Source organism: Canis lupus, chromosome 21, assembly GCF_048164855.1.
Source record: "Canis lupus baileyi chromosome 21, mCanLup2.hap1, whole genome shotgun sequence".
NCBI classification, from domain to species: Eukaryota; Metazoa; Chordata; class Mammalia; order Carnivora; family Canidae; genus Canis; species Canis lupus.
In genome coordinates, this window is record NC_132858.1 from 17,164,312 (window position 1) to 17,188,815 (window position 24,504).

The 24,504-nt window shown below is 38.1% G+C and overlaps 1 long non-coding RNA gene across 1 annotated transcript in view; it reads right to left on the reverse strand.

Moving 5' to 3' along the window:
- Positions 1 to 4,350: 4,350 nt before the first annotated feature.
- Positions 4,351 to 24,504, reverse strand: part of LOC140613435 (uncharacterized) — a 38,094-nt gene continuing 17,940 nt past the window's right edge. The window contains exon 4 of the long non-coding RNA XR_012014474.1: positions 4,351 to 4,620. This is a non-coding gene — a long non-coding RNA (uncharacterized lncRNA). The remainder of the gene's footprint in view (positions 4,621 to 24,504) is intronic.

Sequence of the window (24,504 nt, forward strand, 5' to 3'; positions counted from 1 at the left end):
TCATCAGGGATGAATTAGCATTTCAGTAAAAGGCTAGAGGAGCAAGCCAGATATTGTACACACTCTATAGGAATGCAGAGAGATTGATCAGAATGAGAGCATCCTCAGATCTAGATTCACAACCTTCCCTTCTCAACTTCTCAGTCCAGGTACAGCACTTAGCTGCAGACTAGTTAGTGTTGTGTCCTCTTTTCCTCTCTCATGAGAAGGAAAACAAAAGTCAGAAGTGATATGAACACACACTTGCAAGAAAAGCAGAGTGGAGGATGAACTCCCCTTTCTGGGGAGCTAGGACCGGGGAATATAGATGTTATGTGAGCAGTTCATCACACAGAGGGCAAGACTTGGGACAGGAGACTATAGAAGGAGAGATGGGAAGGCAGAGAAAAGCAGGAAATTGCTCAAGTAGAAGAACCGAGGGGCACCTGGGTGGCTCAGTCAGTTAAGCGTCCGTCTTTGGCTCAAGTCATGGTCCCACGTCTAGGATTGAGCCCCACATCAGGCTCTCTGCTCAGCCGGAAGTCTGCTTCTCCTTCTCCCATGCCTCTCCCCTGGCTTGTGCTCTCTCTCTCTCTCTCTCTCCCTCAAACAAATAAAATCTTTAAAAAAAAAAAAAAAGACAAAAGAAAAACTGAGTGGTTCCTGGAAGCGGTAAGTGCTAGATAATGACAGAACAGAACAGGTGAAGAGCACTCGCTTTGAATTTGAATTTGATAGGCTTTCAGTAAATGTTAAAAACACAGTTCCTTCCTTTGAAGAGCTAAAAAAAATTATTTTTTTAAAAAGAAAAAAGAAGAAAAGTGAGATGTTCACCAAAGACAAATGAATGCCTATTAACACATGAAAAATGTGTTAAAACCAAATAAATATTCAAACAGGGAGGCAGGCTCCTGGTGCCAGTAGACACCCTAAATGACTAATGTGAAATTAATCTTTGCATCAGTAGGAGAATAATGGACATTTATAGACATGAAAATCCATTGCCATATTGGGGGTTTGTCAGGATGAAGACCTACCTTAAGGTTTACAGCATCTGAAACACCATATCTCCAAAGGGGATTGATATCTTCCGGGAGTCTTGCCCACCTTAAGATATGCAACCACCTTTAATTTTCTTGTATCACAAATTCTTAGCACACTGTCTACACAAGTGGTATCACTTAGCCAGTGAGTAAACCTAGTCATTGTCCATAGTTTATGAAGCTTTGTTGTCTTATCTTCATTGTGGGTATGGTAACTCACTTAAGCTTTGCAAAAGCTTCTTATCTTGATGAAGTCCCAATAGTTCATTTTTGCCTTTGTTTCTCTTGCCTTCATGGATGAATCTTGCAAGAAGTTACTGTGGCCAAGTTCAAAGGGATGAACCCCTTTTTGGATGAAGGTGGGTGTAATTTTTTAAAATGGCACGATCAAGAAAGCCAGCTTCTAGTTTTGGAGGTGGGGAGTCTGAGAAAGTAGTGATTCTCAGGCTAAAAACGGGGCTGCTTAAATGAAAAGTGGAATATCAAATTTAGTTATAGCCTTACATCTCCACATACTCTCTACACAAAAGCAGAACTTAACAGAACTGTCTCAGTTAAAAAAATTACTCACCAAGTGAGAGACAAAGGTAGTGAAGGCTGAAAAGGTGGTTTTCTCGTCACAAAACGATCAATGCAGGAAACAAATGCTCCTGGGTAGAAAAGTACTTCAGGTAGGAAACTCAGGAACTTGCAAGTACACAGCCTTAGATTATAAACGGTGAAGCTACTGTAAACCTGCCCAACGTCTACCAGTAAAGGTTGGTGGGAGAATTTGCAGAAACGTTTTTTCTTGTTTAACGTAAAGTTAGTAGAAGAAAGAGTATCGACTGACTTCCCTGCCTATCAATTGTGTGTGTGTGTGTGTGTGTGTGTGTGTGTGTGTGTGTGTGTACCTAATTTGAAAAGCAGAAGAGGTTCTGGTGGAGAAGGTCATGGACCAAGATAAACGTTCCACACAGACAAAATCTATCTATGTGAGATGAAAATGCTTTGATACTCTAAGATACCCAAGGAAAACCAAATTCTGTGTTTAAAGCAGGTAAAGACTACCTAATTCATCTTCTCTGGGCCAATTATGCAGACCTCACTGTTAAGCTCAATTTGGTCTGCTCTGCTATGTTATTATTAAGGTTTTGCTTCCGTCCACACTCATTCCTTTGATGACCTTACCTGGTTTCGTTGTCACATGCCAATATATCCTGAATTTGTATGTCCCATTGAGACCTCTCCCCAAACACAGACTCCAAACATCTATTTTGTTTGGAGTAAATATTTCGACAAATATTCTTGGATGTTTTATAGGCATCTCAAAATTAATACATCCAAAAACGAAACTCCTAATCTTCCCCTCTTAACCTAATCCACCCCCAGCCTTCCCCTATCCTAATCATATTTCCATTTTTCTAGATACTCCAGCTAAAAATTTTGAAGTCATCCTGATTTTCCTCCTCTCCTCCTACCCCATATCCAATCCATTCACCAATGCTATTGGCTCTACTACAAAATATTTCTATATCCAATTATTTCCTACCCCCTCCCTTGCTACCACTCTCATCCCCCTATTAATAATTCTTCCACTGGAATCATTGCAACACTCTCCTAACTGGTTTTTCTGCTTCCACCTTTCCCCCTGAGTAATGAAATGGAATCTCAGCATAGAAGCCAAATGATCCTTTAAGAAAAGAAGTCAGACCAGGTCAGTCCTCTGCTCAAGATATCAGTGATTCCCATCTCACCTGAAATAAAGCCAAAAGCCTCTTCCATAATCGTAGTGCCTTATTTCTTGTGCCTCATTTGCAATTTCTTTTCTCCTGACTCATTACTTGCCAGCTTCACTGGCCTCCTTCCAGTTCCTCCAACACATATCAGAAATAGTCCCACCTTCCACCTGGAAGTCTCTTCTTCCACATATCCATGTGGTTCACTTCTTTACCTCCATCAATTTTTGGTTCAAATTTCATAAATTTGTGAGATGTCTCCTGACTATATCAACTTCGACTGTACCCCCTACACACACACACACACACACACACACACACACCCTCTCCTCCTTTCTTGCTTTGTCTGCAACAATCATCACTAGTTAAGGTACTACATATTTTGCTTAGTTATTTGACTTATTATCTGACACCCATTCTTGAATATAAGCTTCATGAAGGTGTACATTTTTTCTGTCGTTTTTCTCCTCCTAATCCTCAACTCCTACTCCCTTGTTGTTGTTGTTTTTTCCCCTAGTTCCAAGAATAGTGTCTGGCATGTCGTTAATGCTCAATAAATATTCGTTTACATTTTAATTAATCTAATTTCTCATAACACATTCACTTCACCTCCGAACTCTCAATAAATTTCCCTGGGATAGGTCAAGAGACTTCGAGATTCATAATTCCAGGTTACCTGCTCTGTGACTTGGACAATACCTTAACTGCTCTGAATCTGTTTCCTTATCTGTAAAATAAGAACAATATATCCAGCTTTAAACTATGGGCATTTATATTAAATAAAAAAGTAAATATGAAAGAGATTAATGCATTTCAAAGTGCTCTGTAAACTTAGGGCATTGTTATGGTTGCTGAAAAGTACCATCAGTCAGTTGCCCACTTATGCTGCTGCAGGTGCAAATTTGAGCAAAGACACATTTCCTGCCTGGAGCTTTTTATAATCTAATGCAGTCGTGCCTTAGGTTCATCTGGTTTACCCTCTCAGTCTTACTCTGGTTTATCAGAAATCCGTTTACTTCATACTGAGAAAGGAAGTTTAGACAGAGGTTTGGTTCCAGTAGGAGACTGGAATAAGTTACTGGTTCATGTACAATTCCCTGATCCTTGATCCAGCACCTGCACCAAACACTGTTTGCTCACACACCAGATAGGCAAGAAATATGACACAGACATGTGCACAGACACACGGGGGGACTGAAATGGCTCTGCCTCTCCAAAACTCCCACCTTGGACATCTCTACTATGCTCTCAAGTGGAAACAAAAATCTTTGAAGATTCCCTTGCAGAATGTTTGCAGTATTATATATAACACCAGCTTGTTTACCTCTTTAATTCAGTCCGTATCCATGTAGTGGGAAATTGAAGTAATCAACCAAATAATGAACACCTGAGAATTTGCTATTGCAGAGCCTGGAATTAGCCAGTGAAGCTGGTGTCATTCGGCAAAGTGGCTGGAAAATAACTCACCTTGCACCTCATTTTGCTAAAACTATATGCAGAGAGAGAGAGAAAGACAGAGAGAGATATGTATATATAATGTTATATTAACATATGTTGACCAAGAAGAAGAAGAGGCTGTAAAGCAACTAAAAGCATTTATTCGAGGTCTTAAGGATTGCAATCTGGGAGATACAGAGAGACCAAAAATTGAAAGTGTGCTCTGAATTGCAAGTGAGAAGTGCAGGCAAAATCCACAAGGTTATATAACTTGTTTTGAAGGAATTAACATTGATGCTGACAGAGCTGAACTGCCTAAGCCACAATTGGCCATTTAGCTAACAGATGCTATCTTATCTCTGTTTCAGTCCAAAGTAGAAGGATGAGATCCAGGAGATGGTCAAGGTGCAGTTGACAGGTTGCAATTGACAAAATTCACAATTCTGAAAATTGAAGCAGAGAAGTTCATTAGTCCTGATTCCTCAATATCGTCCCCACCCTGTTTTTTTATAATAAATTTATTTTTTATTGGTGTTCAATTTGCCAACATACAGAATAACACCCAGTGCTCATCCCGTCAAGTGCCCCCCTCAGTGCCCATCACCCATTCACCCCCACCCCCTGCCCTCCTCCCCTTCAACCACCCCTAATTCTTTTCCCAGAGTTAAGAGTCTTTATGTTCTGTCTCCCTTTCTGATATTTCCTACCCATTTCTTCTCCCTTCCCTTATATTCCCTTTCACTATTATTTATATTCCCTAAATGAATGAGAACATACAATGTTTGTCCTTCTCCGATTGACTTACTTCACTCAGCATAATACCCTCCAGTTCCATCCACGTTGAAGCAAATCCCACCCTATTTTGAATGATGTTCTTAGCAATGCTTCCTCCACTTGAGAATTTTTGTCACACCTAATAGGTTTTGTATTTTATCATTTTATATTAATTGTATATTTTTAATTTTAATTTATATTTAATTAATATTAATTTTATAATTATTTTATACACTGCAAATTAAGCATGAGGATAAGCCTTCTGTAAGTCCCACCAAGCTTGGGTATGGGGGAAGGGAGTCCTAAGGAAAAAATATGTGAATTAGAGAGAATTTAAGTTATACCACAGCATACATATTGTATTTAAAGGACATAACTCCCTTATGCCACTCTAAATATTTCTCTACAAAACCAGAAAAAAAGGGTTTAAAAAATTATCTGCACACACACGCATAAAGAAGATTATATATATTCTTTCCTTCTGCTTCCATCCTCAAGGTGAAACCAAGTTCAAAATAGTACTTTTCTTAAAGAGGAAAAAAAAAAGGAAAGACACTGAGCTTTCTCTCCAGAGATTCTGCAGAGGGAAATAATTAAGCTCCTTCTCTCTGATAAGATATGCAAACTAATTATGAGCAATTATCTGACACCAAGGTACAAGAAGCTGCAAGCCTGCTTTCACTCTGAGACTACATCTTAGAGAGGGCACAGTTCTTTGGTTTCTGTCTGTTGTGGAATAAAATCAGGGACTGTAATGAGGCTGGGAGAACACCAAGAGTCTAATTAAGTATGAAAATTCAATCCAGAAGAGTGGTCTTGCTTTTAAAAAGTCTTTTAATTTTATTTAATTCTTACTCCAAATGCTATCCATACGAGTTAAGTCTTGTTGTTAAGATAAACAAAGGCATATATTCTTACAAGCTAGTATTTGGATGCAGATGTGGGGTGGTATGCACAGCACAGGCTAATCCTTGACATGTAGCCCATGACAGAAATAGCTGAAATCAACTGGGTCTTTTCCAGGCATCTTGCATTGGGTACAAACATTCATTCATTTGAAAAATATGTTAGACACAAGAGATGACTCTGGGTTCTTGGGATTCAACACACAAATATTAAATAAACAAATGAAAGAGAGAGAGAGAGATTTCACCAACTTTAAGAAGTTATGAGGAAAATAACTAGTCCAGAGGAGCAGACCAGGGATATGGCTTTTCTGAGAAGGCGTCTAGCAATAGACTGCCAAATGATCAAGGATAGGGCTCTCCAAACCCCCTTCCACACAGAAGGCACACAAGTATGTCCTGAGTCAAGAATAAGCGTGGTTGGCAAGGCACCTGAGTGGCTCAGTCTGTTAAGTGGCCAACTCTTGATTTCAGCTTAGGTCATGATCTCAGGACCCTGGGTTGGAGTTCTGCTCTCAGCCAAGAGTCTACTTGAGATTCTCTTTCTCCCTCTCTCTGCTCCTCCCCCTGCTCTCTCCCTCAAAATAAATAAATAAATAAATAAATAAATAAATAAATAAATAATAAATAAATAAAAGAAGCTTGATTTGTGTGAACAACTGAAAAAGGGCTTTAAGTAGATGCTGTTTCCCCCCCCCCCTACTTTATACCTGAGAAATTTGAGTTTAAACAACTTGCCTAAATTTCTTTACATATATGTTCCACTTGTGGGAATTCTTTTAACTTTATTTTTCCTTTTTGAATAGGCAAATCACTTACGTTTCATCAAAGCAATATAAAAATGCATTCACTGGAAGTCTTGCTTCCCATTCTTGCCTGAGCGTAAGACCCCATCCCTCATCCCCACTCTCTCTCGCCCTAACTAAAAGTGGTTTAATTTTGGTTTTGTAAGTATCATTCAAGTGTTAATGCAAGTACAAGCAAATACAATTTCATATTCTTATCCTTCTTCCTTATTCCAAAACAATATATACTACATTAAACATGCTGCTTTTCTGTTTCATTTAAAAATATATCCTGGAGGCTGCTCCATGACCAGCTACTGAACTTCTCATTTTGCCATAAACTACTACCCCATAGAGGCGAACAACAGTTTATCTAATGTCTGCCTCTGGATGTTGGAAACCTAGCTTATTCCTAGCTCTTTGCTAGTACAAACAATGAATAACCTTGTACATATTTCATCTTATGAAGTGAGTCAGAGTATTGAGCATTGCTAATAGTTGCTATTTTGCCTTCCAGTGGAGTAATAGATTTCTATTACCACCAGTATGTCACAGAATGGTCTCAAAGTTCAAGAGAGGAAAGTTTTGTAAATTTTGGGTTTTTTCCCATTGGAAAGGTGAAAAATGTGATGATCTCTCCTTAATCTGCAGCAGCTCTCTTTACATTACAGAAATTAACCTTTTGCCTGGGACATGAGTTGCAATTTTTTGTTCTCAATTTGTCATTTGTCTTTTCATTTTACTTATGATGGTTCTGTCTTGTCATGTAGAAGACTTCATTCTTTTATTATGTTTTGTTCTTTAAAGATGATCAAATTTAGGGGCACCTGGGTGGCTCAGTGGTTGAGCACCTGCCTTCAGCTCAGGTTGTGATCCTGGGGTCCTCGGATCGAGTCCCACATCAGGCTCCCCACAGAGAGCCTGCTTCTCCCTGTGGGTAATTTAAACTATGGAACATGAAACTGCAGCTAAGGGAGCATACTGCATTCGTAAGTTACTTACAGTCTACACTGGCCTAGCCAGGACTTGAGTTCAGTGGTATGTCTACTATTGTGTATCCTCATGGTATGGTGCTAACAATAAAATAACAAGCATTTTTTGCATGCCAGTCACTCACTGTGCTAAGCACATTTCATGTGTAAACATATTTAATCCTCACAACAGCACTGGGAGGTATACTCAACAGCACTGGGAAGTATTCTCATTTCATGGATGAAGAAAGTGGGACACAATGTTTTGAAAGCCACTCACAAGGAAAAGTGTGACAGAAGGAAAAGCAATAAAAAGAGGAGATAGTGGTCACAGTCAATTGCAATTAAAATATCTCACTTTTGTAAATTTTCTAAAAACGTATGACTGTGTGAGCACATTCCTTGGGTCCCTTACAGGCCCTGGAAAGGGATGGATCCAAGTGAGAGGCTTCCTGGCAAATTGGCCTCTAAAGGAAGGACACTTTTGGAACCTATTTATTTGAGAATTAAATAATGAGAAGAAATTCATGTGAAAATATGTAGAAACAGTATCTTTGGAAGAGATTGCACTGATTTGACCAGTGCAAAAGGTCAAAGCAAGAACAAATTTGAGATGTTTGAGACATTGAAAGAAAGCCACCATATTTAGAATGTAGCTTCATCTTTCTAGCAAATTCAGAAGCACAAAAGTGTTAAGGAACTCAATGTGAACGTCTGCCTAGAAACCCATGCATCACTATGATGAGCTTAAAGAAATATCTGAGTCTATAGTCTTTTTTTGTATATGTTTTATTGGAGTTCGATTTGCCAACATGTAGCATAACACCCAGTGCTCATCCCATCAAGTGCCCCCCTCAGTTCCCATCACCAAGTCACCCCATCCCCCTGCCCACCTCCCCTTCTGCAACCCTTGTTCCTTTCCCAGAGTTAGGAGCCTCTCATGTTCTGTCACCTTCACTGATATTTCCCACTCATTTTCTCTCCTTTCCCCTTTATTCCCTTTCACTATTTTTTATATGAATGAGACCATATAATGTTTGTCCTTCTCTAATTGACTTACTTCACTCAGCATACATGCAGAAGAATGAAACTAGACCATTCTCTTACACCATACACAAAGATAAACTCAAAATGGATAAAAGATCTAAATGTGAGACAAGAATCCATCAAAATCCTAGAGGAGAACATAAGAAACACCCTTTTTGCACTTGGCCACAGCAACTTCTTGCAAGATACAGCTATGAAGGTGAGGGAAACAAAAGCAAAAATGAACTATTGGGACTTCATCAAGATAAAAAGCTTCTGCACAGCAAAAGAAACAGTCAACAAAACTAAAAGACAACCTACAGAATAGGAGAAGATATTTGCAAATGACCTATCAGATAAAGGGCTAGTATCCAATATCTATAAAGAACTTATTTTTTTATAAAGAACTTATTAAACTCAACACCCAAGAATTAAACAATTCGATCATGAAATGGGCAAAAGACATGAACAGAAATCTCACAGAGGAAGACATAGACATGGTCAATAAACACATGAGAAAATGCTCTGCATCACTGGCCATCAGAGAAATACAAATCAAGACCACAATGAGATCCCACCTCACACCAGTGAGAATGGGGAAAATTAACAAGACAGGAAACAACGAATGTTGGAGAGGATGTGGAGAAAGGGGAATCCTCCTGCACTGTTGGTGGGAATGTGAACTGGTACAGCCACCCTGGAAAACTGTGTGGAGATTCCTCAAAGAATTGAAAATAGAGCTACCCTAGGACCCAGCAATTGCACTGCTGGGGATTTACCCCAAAGATATAGATGCAGTGAAAGACTGAGACACCTGCACCCCGATGTTTCCAGCAGCAATGTCCACAATAGCCAAACTGTGGAAGGAGCCTCGGTGTCCATCGAAAGATGAATGGATAAAAAAGATGTGGACTATGTATACAATGGAATACTACTCAGCCATTAGAAATGACAAATACCCACCATCTATATTCTTTTTAAATGCCACAAAACATTTGTATTTTCTACTCACCTTATGAGACAAACCAGAGATCTGTGGAACCTACTCAAGGTAATAAATGTACCATTTGCCAGAGCGGAAGTTGAGAAGGAAAAAGTGAGTCTTTGGCAGCTGTTAATTCAACTGAAGCTTCTACCAGAAATATTATTTCTTGATATCTCAACAAAAGAGTCAAGGGATGATGTGTTTGTGATGAAAAGGCTAGAAGATATCAGTCTCCTCCCCTTCACTCCCACCATCCTCATCATTTTTCAAATCCTCATTACTTCTCACATTAAACCATTGCACAATCTGATTGTTCCTTCTGCCTCCAGTCTTTCCCCATTCCAGTCTGCCCTCCACAGTCTTGCCCAACTCAGCATCTTTCAAGTAAAGCTCTTATAAAAACATTCTCCTTCACACAGAATCTTCACACAGAATCATTCTTCTATAAATGAAAACATAGAAATCCCAGAATCTTTAAGAATGTTTGGATCCAATCACCTAAACTCAGCATTCAAAGTCTTTTGCAATCTAACATTAACATTATAATTTCCATATTGTCTGCAAATCCTGCTCTCATTCATGCTCTGACCCAGAAATTTTGAGTGCTCCTCATTCCCACACTGTGGTCTTTATTTTTACAAGAATAGATCTTTGCTTATTACCTTTGCCCACATGTTTCCCTAAGCGCTGCCACTGGACAGCTTCTCTATCTTTCATGGTCTTCCATGTCATCTCCTTTATGAAAATGTCCTTGTTTACAGCAAGCAAATAAGAATTGACTCCTCACACCAGAATGGCAGTTTTAACTGCCTGAGTTGTCATCATTTGTGAAACTATTTTGTTTTCCTTATACACCATAAGAGAAGGACTAACCTAACCTATTGATCTTGGTATCTCTCAAAGGGCCTCACAGAATGTCAGGGACACAGTGGGTGTTTGTTACCACATTTGGTGAAAGGACAAGACGGGGAGATCCACAGTATTCCATTCCTTCAGTTTAGGATCAGCCCACAAATAATAGGTTAGATATTGGAGAGAAATTCTGTTATGAAAAATTCAAATGCTCTGTCCAAACAGAGGGAGAAAGATGGAGGGTCACTAGGGTGCAACTTGACAATAAATAGACATCCAATGAAATTAGTTATAGCTAAATGGCACTGTGACAAATTAGAAAGAGCTTCAGCTGGAGCCAGTTGCAGCCATGTCCACATTCTGATCAAGTCACTTTCCAACTGTGTGACTTTGAGCAGCTCCCTGTCTATTCTGAATCTTTCCTGCAAAACCAGGCTAAGGGTCAGCTGTGAAGACTGCCTGAGAAATTGCAATTAACATTTCAGGACACAATATTTATGCCATAAAAAGTAACAATGACTACAAGAATCAGAAAATCAACTGCGGAGTTGAATATTTATTACTGAAATCAGCCTGCACAGGCATGAAACAGTCATTTGTAGCAGCAAACACACATGTTAGAAACCCGAAGTCTATTTTGTCATCTGAAGAGTTTATTAGGCCTGCAGAAATCACCTTTCCCCTTTCATGAGAATTTGTTTTGCAGGCTTTGCAATTATCATCAGGTCTAAAGAGGATGCAAATGACACAAGACTATGACAGCACATCAAAAAAATAAAAATAAAAAAGTGAGTGCACCTGGAATGAAAGACCTAAGCACACTTCTAATGAGGATGGGAGTGAGCCATCAGGGATGACACTGAAATGAGTTTACAAGGCTTGGCACTGCTGAGATGAGAAGGGAGCCTCGAGTTGTTTTAACTGAGACTTGCTGCCTACATTACAGAGAATATATTACAGAGTAGAATGCGAACATCTCTGGGCGTTCTTTGTCCATTGATCCATTCATTCACCCTGTAATCAAGTCCTGAGCACTAGGTAGTGTCAGATTTGAAAAATGCAGGAGTGAAAATGGCTTGTCCCTCAAACAATTCACAGTCTTATGGAGGAATGAGACAACAAGGACAATGCAATCAAGATGCGGCAAGAGCTCTAATCACACAGCGCCGAAGGGATGGGCAGAACACAAAGGAGTTCTAGCTCTAGCAAGGTTGATCATAAAAAAATAAAAGTGCTACCTAACCTGAGTTTTGAAGGATGAACAGGAGTCCCTCAGGAAGGCAAAGTGGTTTGCATAAGCAAAGGCACAGTACAGTGTCCCCTTTGTGAGTCCACACATAGTCTAGTGTAGCAACACAGAAAATGCAACAGGGTAGCAGACGTGGCTTCTTTTTACCTGAGAGCTAGAAGGAACCTTAGATAAAAAGGAACCTCAGATACTGCCCAATGCAGTGTTTCTTAGCATCTTCAACTACTCTATGAAGAATTCTGTTTTTATTCAACTTATAAAATAATATGGATATTAGGATAACCACCTCATTAGCAAATTCTGCATGCAAGTTTTGGTGCTCAGTATTTTGTGTTTGTGGCCTTAAATACCTGGATATGAAATGATTAGCCAAAATGAAAGCTTTGGCTTCTAATTCAGTATTCTTGGGGGCCCCAACCCCTCAAGTTTGAGAATGACTGTATCTGATGCAATCCCTCTATGTGGCACCCAGGAAGGGCAAATGGCTTTATAATGCATCCAGTTAATCGGTAACAAGCACTAGAAGCCCAGATGCCTGGCTCTGTGTTTATCACAGGTGGGCCACTACCCCTCTGAACAGGCAGTCCCCAGTCCCATGACTTTCAAGACTTCTGAGTACAACTTTATCATTCACAACCGTGATATACTTTTATGCTCAGAATTTCATCACCTCCCAGTTTATCTTGGACTACATCTGCGCTCCACCTCTCTGAAAAGCAAGCAGAAAAGGTCAGGATAAATGACTCTAGCTTGGGATAATGAAAAAAGCTTTTTAAAAATCCTCACTCTTTGACCTTCTCGTATTGCAGAATTCATGACTGAACATATATAGGACAGAATTTTCTTATATCCCGATTCCATGGTACCATGAAACTTCTGACCCCAACATAGGTGTTGCTTTTTTGTTCGCTGAAGAAGGTAGTAACTGCTTTCCTATTAGAAAATTTTTAAAGCAGATCAAGCAAGCAATTTTTTGCAATGCTTTACCTTGTTTGATACTTCATAAGTAATAACAATAAATAGCAAACTGACATTACCTAAAACACCCATTTCATACGGTAAATAACCTAATCTCAGAACTGGGAGGCAAGTGAGCCACAGGGTGTAGGGATTCATGGAAACACGGAGTATGGTTCCTAAGAACCTGGCTGTTTAGCAAAATCACCTGGTGGGGGGAGGCTTTTGAAAAATGCAGACTCTGAAACCCTACCCTCAACTAGTTGAATCAGAATTTCCACAGGCTGGTAACCAGAATTCAACACATACAATGGCTCTCTAGGTAACCCATGGTTATCTGATCTACCCAAATAAACTCTTGCCCCATATTTTTCAGGCAAGAGATTTGAAGTCAAAATGATGCGATCAATGATGGCAGTCAATTGTAATCCTGCATGAGATATGAAACCTTCCAGGATCAAAGTAATTGGGATTAGCTATTTGTTTCCTTCATCCAGCTATTTCTTCTGCTTAGGAGCCCACTTTTTCAATCATTGAGCAAATAATCATTAAATGCATACTGTACTAGACCTAAGGATATAATAGTAAACACAATATAAATCACCGTCTTTTCCTGGAGCCTGTGATCTCAGTCCCTATAGTACTATGAGAATTCTATCCAGGAAATTTTCCTGAATTTATAAACTTGACTTTTTTTGTTTCCTGATGTTTCCTTACTTTTTATACTTGGTGCAGACAAGCCTTTTTTTAGAACTATTTCCTGCCTGTACTTAGGGCTTCCACTCAAGAGATGAGATCCATGCCCCTTTTGGTTTGCGTAGCAATTACAGACTCTTTCTATTCCTTCTTCTCCTTTCTCTATCTCTTTAATCAATGAGCAACAGTGAAGATAGTAACATTTTGAGCCAGAAGAGCCATCCCAGAACCACACAATGTGTTAATTCTATTTACATTTTCTCCTGGGCTATATAAGGACCCCCCCAATCCTTTCAGGCTTGCTTATTCTTTACTATAATGCTCTTTCTGCTAAAATCTGCCAGTTGCTGTGCAGGGCAAGTGGAAATGCAGGTATGAAAGTCATGTTCTCTGCGCCTAGCATTAAGGGCATCCCCGTCCCTGTGTAATAACAAAATCAGGCAATTAAAGATAGACATGTACCAGGTGGTAGGAATGAGCACAAGGCCAGCACAAGCTCAACAAGTATATGTTTTGGATGCTCAACAAGTCTATGTTTAACTGATATCAGTTTATTTATTACATGGCACCATGTGAAACTAATGACATTTGACTGGTTTGACGTGCAAAGAAAAATCGCAATTATATGTAATTCAATCTAATACAAATTCTGATAGGATTAAGCAATAGACCATGTTAGAGAGCAGGGAAGTAAGACAGACCAAGGAGCTGCCTTTTTTTTAATAATAAATTTATTTTTTATTGGTGTTCAATTTGCCAACATACAGAATAACACCCAGTGCTCATCCCTTCAAATGCCCCCCTCAGTGCCCGTCACCCATTCACCCCCACCCCCTGCCCTCCTCCCCTTCCACCACCCCTAGTTCGTTTCCCAGAGTTAGGAGTCTTCATGTTCTGTCTCCCTTTCTGCCTTTTGAAAGTTCAACTTTTACTTTTTTTTTCTGATTGGAAAAGCATTATGTCAAAGAAGAATCTAGAAGAATAAATTCAGATCTACAATCTATTTCTACTATCACTCCTCTTATCCAATCCACCATCATCTTTTACCTGGACAAGGGCCACCAGGGCATCATACCTGGCCTCTCCACTTATGTTTCCTCTCCCCTCTTTCTATGCAGTATCCAAATGAATCATCTTGGAAAATCTCAAATCAGATCATGTTCCTCAGCTACTTAAAACTTCCCAATGGTAAACAGTTACGCTTGAAATAAGACACATATCTCACCAATGTATTGGCTCGACCTTGTATTTATCATATGTTTAATTCTTTCTATGCCGCTGCCCTAGTCCCTGTCAAAGACAGCAGGCACACAGACCTTCACATTCAGGTCCCCCCATGAACTTATTTTACATCTGTGGCTCAAGGCTCAGGGGAAGGTTGTTTCGTTTCAACAATATCTAAGAAGTTATATTAATTTTGACTCCATGTCAAAACTTCATTAGACAGGAGTTGTCATAACTTCAGCTGCACCAGTAAAAAGCAAGGACACATGCCTTTATAATGAATCTTGGGTTTTTCCTGAGGCATTTTGAATTTATGGAAGATAGCTCCACCTACCTCCCTTTATATTCCTTTTGCTCCACTGTTTGTTGGTTTGTTTTGTTTTGGGATTTTTTTTTTGCCCAGAATCAAAGTGATAAAGGATATTTAATGAGCTGTGGTCTGGTGATCTTTCCATTCCCATTCCACCTGTCTGCCCTATGCTCTCATTTGGGCTTCTCTCTGATCTCTGCATGGAGGTATTGGCTACCTACATATCAGAGTTCATATCCTATGTCCCTTGTATTCCGTAACATCATCTGTCTCAATGAGTATTTATGGGAAACAAGTTATGGCTTCAGCTCCAAACTATATGCATGTGGTTCTACACTTGAGATGAGGATCCACCCGCTAAGAACTTTTAGGGAAGTATGATGAGGATAGGCAAGTGAACACAAAAGAAGCAATACAATGATTGGCCCCGGCAAATATTTAGCACCCACTGTATACATTGAAGGCCCTAAGATAGCCACCAAGGACAAAAGACCTAACTGGTTGGTCAGGTACATTGTTGGAGAAGCACAAGTCTTGGTTCAAAAGACCTATGCCTGTGTTTTCATGTCAACAGAATGTGTGGATTTAGTCAAGTGCTTTTCTGAACCTTTTTCCTCATTTATACAATGTCACCGACACCTACCTCCAAAAGCCACCTGTGGGTTGGGAAGATTAAATGGATGTGAAGGAGTTTTTTAAACTGCAAAACACTTGCTATGATGAGGTTGAGAACAACAGGGTGTTTGCATGAGGCAAGTGCTGTGCTAAACAATTTAAATATATTATTTCAATTATTCTTCACCAATGTATTTATGAATTATATTGTTATAATATTATATTGTATATTGTTATAATATTATATTGTATCACAATCTCCACTTTCATAGGTGGGGTGCAGAGGGGGAACAAAATTTTTTCAAGGTCACATAGCCTGTGTAATTATGGAATTGACATTGGAATCTAGATCTATCTAGCTCCATAATTAATACTCAGTTATCATGCTGTATGACCAACCAAATACCTTTGTCTTTGGAAAGCACTTTTATTAGAAAGTTATTGACTCTGGGTTAGAGACCCTGGGTATGGCCTGGGTTTATAACTTATTCTTTATCTGGCACTGGGTAAGTCCCAATTGCCTGTTTGTAAGAAGGTTGAGCTCTAGCCTTCTTCAGGTCATTTAGGTCATTCTCTCTAGGAACTGAAGCAGACTACAGATACTACAGAGGGTTGAAGAGGAAGATCTCCAAGGGCTCTAGCAGGTGGAGAAAGCTTTTCAAAGAGGATGGGCCTGAACTATTTATTATTTTCCTCCATAGTCACTATATTTACAAATATTTTATTTTTACTTAACATAATGTGGGGAAAAGCTTTAAACTGAAAAAGTTGATTTTCAATAACTTTTTATCTTAAAATAGTTTAAGACTCACAAGAGTCACAAGAATTGTAGTATAGAGTATTTCACCAGTATTTACACGCACTCTTTGTTTTATCACATGTGCAGACTCAGATAAACTTTACCATAATCGAAATAGAGAATTGTTCCATTGCAACAGAACTTTCTTGCATTACACCTTAATAGTCACCCTTCTTCCCTTAGCACTTATCTTTGAAAACCACCAATCTGTTCTCCATCACTATAATTTTGTTATTTCAATAATGTTATTTAAGTGGAATCATACAGTTTATAGCCCTTTTTTTTTCACTTAACACGTCTTTGAGCATCATCCAAAATTGTTGTATGTATCAATAATTTATTCCTTCTTACTGATGAATAGTATCCCATTATATGGATATACCACAGTTTGTTTATCCCTTTATTTGTTAAAGGACATCTGGATTATTTCCCATTTGGAGCTCTGATAAATAAAGCTGCCATGAACTTTTGTGTTGAGATTTTTGTGGGAACATAAGTTCTAATTTCTCTGGGACAAATACCTAGGAGTATAACTGCTGCATTCTTCATACAATAAATGTATATTTAACTTTAGAAGAAACTGCCAAACTATTTTGCATTGGATCTGTACTATTTTACATTCCCATCAGCATTGTGTATGAGATCCATTTATGAGATTGCTATTTTAAAAAGGAAAGTGCTATAACTGTAATGAGACTGTCTTAATAACTAAAATGATTGCACAGCTAAGGCATCTGACTGCAATCATACTAATGGAACTCACTGCTCACCTGGAAAGGGAGGGTCCAAAGAAGAGAAAAGGTAGCAGTTATTAAAAAAAAAAAAAAAAAAAAAAACTTTATCCTTGTATCTCAACAAATAGAGACTTCTCAATCAAGCATTATGTTAGCAAACATCATCTTTTCTGAAAGGCAATTTCTACTCCCAGTTTGTATCTCTTAATCACATAAGTAACTGCCACTTGGAGCCTCAGATCAGCAAGTGATAACTAATGGCATCACTGAAATAAATTGCAGCCCCATGCAAGGAACCTGATTTCTCAGTGAGTCCCACTGACCTTATATGAAAAATTAGTACTTTTAGTGAGCCTGGAAGCAACTATATCTGCCAATTCATGATATGGATATATCACCAGGTAAATTACTTAATCTCTCCAACCTATTTTTTTTTCTCTCCAACCTATTGCAAATTAGCAAACAACAGTTTCTACATTACACTTTGTATGTAATTTGATAATGTATGTAAATCACTTAAAGCAATGCCTGAGATCTAGTGAATATTTAATAAATGTTCACTATTAATGGCATAGTGCAAGATAGCATAAAAGATGACAAAAGTTTTGATTCCTGGTGACTGACAATGCATTAATATTAAAGAAGATATCAAGATAAGAGGCTGCTTTAGGAGAGAGTTCAATTATTTTTGAGGCAGATTGAATGTACTTTGCTAAGAGTTTTCTAGCAGGTATGGGGAAATCAATATTTAGATCTGCACTCATCTGGTGCACAAGCTTTCAGTCACACATGACTATTTACAATTAAATTTTAATTAATTAAATGAAATTAAAACTTCAGGCTCAGTAACCACATTTCAGCACTAGCCACATTTCCAGTCCTCACCAGCCACATGTACTGGACAGCACAGATATAAAGCACTGTCAAAGAGGCAGAAAGTTCTATTGAACAGAAGCATACAGATCCTCATACCCTTGATCATATTTTTAAATAACTGAGATTTTTGTAATACTGTGTATTTTGTTTTGTGTGTTTAAAATATCTTTCCAAGGAGAGTTTCATAGCCTTCACCAAATTGCCAAATACAATTTAGAAGCAACAGTAAAAGACCAGAAGTAGAGGCAGGGGGACCTTGAGACATTCTTGTGGAAAAGTAATGAGAGTCAGTACTCTTGCACAAAGAGAGAAGGTAAATGTGAAGGAGGCATAACCTCAGGAAATGCTTACCTGATAGGAGACACTAATGATTGATTGGAAAAGGCAAGGCATCATGAGAGTCCTGCATTCAGAAGCCAGGAGAGTAGAGTGTGCTGCTTAACAGGGCCAGATGCTCCTTGGAGATCCAAGAGGGTGACTATTGAGCAGGAACTCCTAGGTTAGGCAGCTAAGTAGTTATGATAACCCCAGAAGTTTCTGTGGATAATGGGGTGCTAGCCACCAACATAGAAATAAATGGGTGTTTAGGAATGGAAGCAGTACCTGAAGACTATTCTTTCAAGAAGTTGGCAAGAATGAAAGGAGACAAAGGAAGGTAGCTTGAAGGTACAAAATGAAACATTTTTAATGAATTTGCAGTTATGGATAGAAAAAGGAAAATGAGCTCATGGTCTGATAGAGAATTTCTATTAGAGTTTGGACAGAAGGCAAAAGAATGGATGCATTATTGCCTTTCATGTCTACATGGGGCCATCCCTGGAACATGGACTAGATTAGGGCACAAAATAGAAGGCCATGACCATGTCCCAGTGTTAGCTTTGCAGGAAAAATCTTTCGTGCAGGAATCTCCATTTCCAGAAAGTCTATTCTGGGGCCTTTTCAGTCTTCAAAATTCAGCTTAGGATCACCTCCACCAACTCTTCCCTGAATTCTTAAAGACAGTTTTGGATACTCTCTTCTCTGTGACTCCATAACCTTCTATAATGATTCTCTCTCACATTCAACCAAGATATTTGAGGGTTAGTTTTGTCTTGTTCTTATTGGTATCTTCAACATCTAGCCTGTAAAAAGAGCTTGGCAAATATTTGTTGAAAAAATGAACTAATTAACATTGTCTATTCATTTCTTCTAATGGGCTTTTATAAAGTCTTCCTTAAAAACCTATTCCATCTAGTTCCATGACACAGATGAAACTGGAGAGTGTTATGCTGAGCAAAATAAGTCAGAGAAAGACAATTATCATATAGTTTCACTCATATGTGGAATTTAAGAAACAAAACAGAAGATCATAGGAGAAGGGAGGGGAAAATAAAATAAGATGAAATCTGAGAGGCAAACAAACCAAAAAAGACTCTTAACTCTAGGAAATAAACTGAGGGTGGCTGGAGGGGAAGTGAGTGGGAGATGAGGCAACTAGGTGTTGGGCATTAAGGAGGGCACATGATGTAATGAGCACTGAGTGTTACATGCGACTGATGAATTACTGAACTCTACTATTGAAACTAGTAATACGCTGTATGTTAACTAATTGAATTTAGATAAAACAAGTAAAAATAAATAACTAAAAATCAATTTTGTAAAAAACTATTCCATCATTACTGAGGGGAATTCCCTTTACCAGCTTGGAATTACTAAGAACAAGAAAGAGCAAAATAAGAACTCTTACAACCAACTAAAATGATTAACAAACATCATCACCCAAAAACACTAGCCACAAATGTTTAACACTATCCATGGCAAATCACCTATAATAAACTTAGCAGTGTATCTTAGACTCATATACACTGGGGATCAAAGTCCACTTCAGTCCCTTGGTAAACGTATGATCCAGAATAACCTGCTTAACCCCCCACATCTTCAATTTCCTCATCTGTAGGGTAGCAATGCAAATACCTACCTGTGTCTTGTGAAGAAGAAATAAAATAACACATAGCAATTAGTGATGTCATAAATATTAGCTGAACATATTTATCACCTTGAGTATTTAGTCCTGGAGAAAATCTGATATAGAATTAAAAAGGGAGTGGTAGCAAAAGCCAGTTTTAAATTTACTTGTTTGCTCAATGCCTTTTAATTGGATCTCCCTTTGAAGGACATAAAGATTTTAGATAGGTTAGAACATCATGCTCTGCTAGCTTTTTGTAATTATTGTTCTTTTAAATTACTGTGTTACATAGGCAGAGGGAGAAGCAGGCTACATGCAGTGAGCCCGACGTGGGACTCGATCCCAGGTCTCCAGGATCATGCCCTGGGCCGAAGGCAGCACTAAACTGCTGAGCCACCCGGGCTGCCATTACTTATTTCAATATATCCCATTCTCTCATATTTTATACCAACATGATTTAACTTAGTTATTATCACGTTTTCTCAATTTATGTAACTTTATATTTAACTTAATAACTCAATTCTTTAAATTATCCTTTTTAAGTACATAAGAGTCTAAGTACATTAAGTACACAGAAGCCTAAGAAAGTAACACTTTCCAAAACAAAGTTAGTAATGATAACTTTCTTACAAAAGAACAAAAATTTATTTTAAAAAAACAATTTGTTAAATACATGATTTTATATTAATTTCTTTGAAATTTTAAAAATATATTTCATGTACCATTGACATTTAATTTTACATATTGAAAATGTCTATGATATTTAGAATGTATTTATTATATAAGAAAACATATCATCTAAACAAATTGTTTATCTACTCAAATAAAAAGAATGTTACGCCAGAAAATAAATTAATTAATTAAATTACTGTGTTAAAAGTAACACTTGCTACTGGTGAAGTTTTCAAACAGTAAAATAAGTCAGAAAGTGGAAAGTAAAGGTGTCCCCCATGGACATTTAACACACTCACACTTTCTTATACAGTTATCTAAAATTATTATGTATTTCTTGAATCATTTTGATTAATATACTATAAGAAGTGTTGCTTGGGAGAGATCTTCCTACACAGTAAAGAGACAAACCCTCTTTATTTCTTTAAGATCTTCTCTGCTGGGTGTTATTCCATATGTTGGCAAATCGAACACCAATAAAAAATAAATTTATTATTAAAAAAAATCTTCTCTGGTTCAAGCATTGTATGCAGTGTCAATAGAAATGAATCCACAACTATCCCATCAGCATCTACTAGAAGCTCAGCACCACCCAAAACTTGGGGAAAGAGTATAGTCAACAGTCAATGAATCTGCTAGTAAGATGGCAGATTCTGGAAAATAATCTAGCAGCAGATGTATGCCAATATGAATTCAGACTCTTAGTTCTCAGATATTTCTTTGCCTTTGTAATTATTAAACTTTTTTTAAAGATTTTATTTATTTATTCATGAGAGACACGGAGAGAGGGGCAGGGACATAAGCAGGGGGATTCCTTTAAGGGACTCGATCCTCAGATCCTGGGATCATGACCTGTGCCAAAGGCAGACGTTCAACCACTGAGCCACCCAGGTGTCTCTAATTATTAAACTTCTAATGAAATTGATAAGTGTAAATTCTCAAAGTCAATTTGATTGCAGTTATAAATCACTGTAAAAATAGTCAAGACCCTTTGACCCTGTTTTTCCCATTCAAGGCATTTTTCCTATAGAAATAATGCAAATATATACTTATTTAAACGGATTTTGTTATTCTGTTATTAATAATGGGAAAATTTTGAGAATCACCTAACCACTATTAGGGTTATCACTAAATAAAGGATGGTACCTCCATAATGTGGAATGTTGTTTAACCATTCAAAGTTGTGCTTTTCAAAGAATACTTTTCAAAGAGGAAATGTTAAGGAAAAATACATTAAATAAATAAAAGCAGGATACAATATAGCATTGTGATTTAATTCAAGTTCTTTACTTGGGTTTCTTGAATTATGTAATAACTCTCTGGAACATCCTTATTCTGTCTTAATCTCCCATCTTCTGGATGCCTCAACTGCTCCCACACCTTTTTATTCTAAATTTTACCCTGAAAACTTCACTTTTGCCACCAGCCTAACTGAATATATTCTTTATTTTTAAAAACTCATATTGAATCTAGTTCTAGACCCTAAATGTTAGCATAAATCGCTCAGATGAAGCATCGTTAGGGCTACCCCCTGCTCCTTGTGGTATAAGAGGCTCAAAAATACTTGGTACTGAGGGGAATAAAATGAGAGAAGATGCCCCATCTTTATATATAACAATCACCCTCTTTACTGCTGATCATTCACTATACAAAACTATTTTTAGCAGTCAATATTTACTTATCCTTCTACTGTTCCATGTACTAAGCTAAATGCATTTTTTTACTCCTCATAACAATCTCTTAAGAAAGGTGACCAGTATCTCCATTCTTCACATACTTGCTGTGTAACTTAGGAGGAGTCACATGCCTTCTTTGATAATCAACTTTCTCTTAAAAGCAAAATGAAATCCCAACTCTGACATTTGATTTTTCTCCTTTACTACATACAAAATCCCAAATAAAATACTGTAATAAAGGAGGGAGAAGGATTCCATTCTATAAATTGGTCCTATTTTTCTGAACTGACCATGCATTTACAGTCATTTACTGACTGAAAGTAGCTTTATTTCTTATTCAGCATACTGTGATCTTCCCAGGACATGTTGGGAACACGAAAAATTCTCTGGATAGATAAGCACATTCAAATTCTCAGAAGATTTCCTGATCACTTCAAGATCTTAGTTTCTGAATACAATGTCTTTTAACATGAACTCAGTATCTGCTTCCAGGGTTGGGGCAGGAAAAATGAGACTAGCATATCATTGTGTGCCAGGAGGTAAAGATTCCCATCCAAAGTTGATAGGACTATATATCCAAAAGATAAGAAGTCAGCTTTATTTAACCATAACTGGTAATATTTGTAAAATGAATAATAGTTAAGATGGATTAAAGTCCATTAATATAAAAATAATCCATGAGTATGTATTCATATAAATAAATAAAGATAGGTGGATCAATAGATAGAGTCCTTACACATGCATGAAAGAGATGAAGCAAATGTAGTAAAATTCTGACAGTTGGTGAATCAAGATGATAGGTATATGAGTATTTATTATTTTTCTATTCTTGCAACTTTTATGTAGGTTTCAGATTTTTAAAAATACAAATTTGAAGGAGGATTTGAACCAAATGACTTTGTTCTTAAATGGCTGTCAACTATGGACTTCAAAAACTCTCTTAAAATAAAAATATTTCATCTCTCTTTAAAACAAAGGAGTGCAGGGCACCTGAGTGGCTCAGGTCATGATCCCAGTGCCCTGGGATTGAGCCCCATGTGTTGGGCTCCCCACTCAGCAGGGAATCTACTTCTCCCTCTCCTTTTGCCCCTCCTCCCTAAACATGCTCTCTCTCTCTCTCTCTCTCTCTCTCTCCCCAAAAAATATCTTTAAAAAAACAAAGGATGCAATGATCACTGATCAATAAAATCCCACTGTGATCATCCACATTATTTTTGAAGTTTACATAACTCTTTCACATAGCCATCCATGTTCCATTTTGTCAGAATGTTTAATTTTGCCACTTTAATTCCTTTATAGGAATTATTCTGATATGATGCACAGTTTGTATCTCCATTAGTAAGTTCCTAACGCTATGTTCAAGACATATAATAGTGGTACTGAATGTAAGGGGGGAAATGCTTGAATTCAAAATAACCCATAAAATTATTTTAATATATATTTTCAAAGCACCTCCAGAGGCTCCTCTACTCACATATCATATAAATCACTGTAGTGGATTCCTATGTCCCCACACGAAGACACATGTCTAGATTTTGCCTGCAGAGCAATTTGCTCTGGCAGGTCAAATCTTCCTTTTTCCTGTGGCTCACACACACACACACACAAACTTATACACATGGACTTAGGGGAAGCATCATCAAGATCTTGATGAAACACAATGCTAGTGTTGTCTTCACCTAAAAAGACATACTTTCTCCTGCCTGAGAAATAGAGTTAATAGCACTTCCCTTCCTCCCCACCCCAGGTAGTAAGTAAGTAAAATGAGGGAGGTAACTATACAGATACACGCAGATGCTTAATGAATGTCTCTTCAGTCATGCATTCTTCTCTATAAATGATGTGGCTAAGAGGCCAGCTAACTGCCCTGGCCACCTGAAACTCAGTCCGTTCTCCTGGTTGGAGATTCATGCATTTATTCATATGTTTACAAAATATGTGGTGAGGACATACTACTAGGCTGAACCCTACAAATAGGGTGACTAACCAAACAGGAAGTCCTGCTCCCTCACCCCAGACTTTAGAATTTAATCCCCAGATACAGCCTTCCCTGTCCCTTCCTTGACTGATGGAACACGCGTTCATGGATGTTCATGTTTCCCATCTCAGGAACCATCTCCTGTCTCCTTTCTCCTTTCTCCCCATGAGATTCACAGCAGCTGAGACCACAAGGAAATCTGTGAGAAGGGAAGGCCATGCTGCTGCACCGGAATCCAGTCCTTGGCAGGACCAGTGCCAGCCAAACTCCAACTAACAGGAGACCAGTTGGGTCCTGG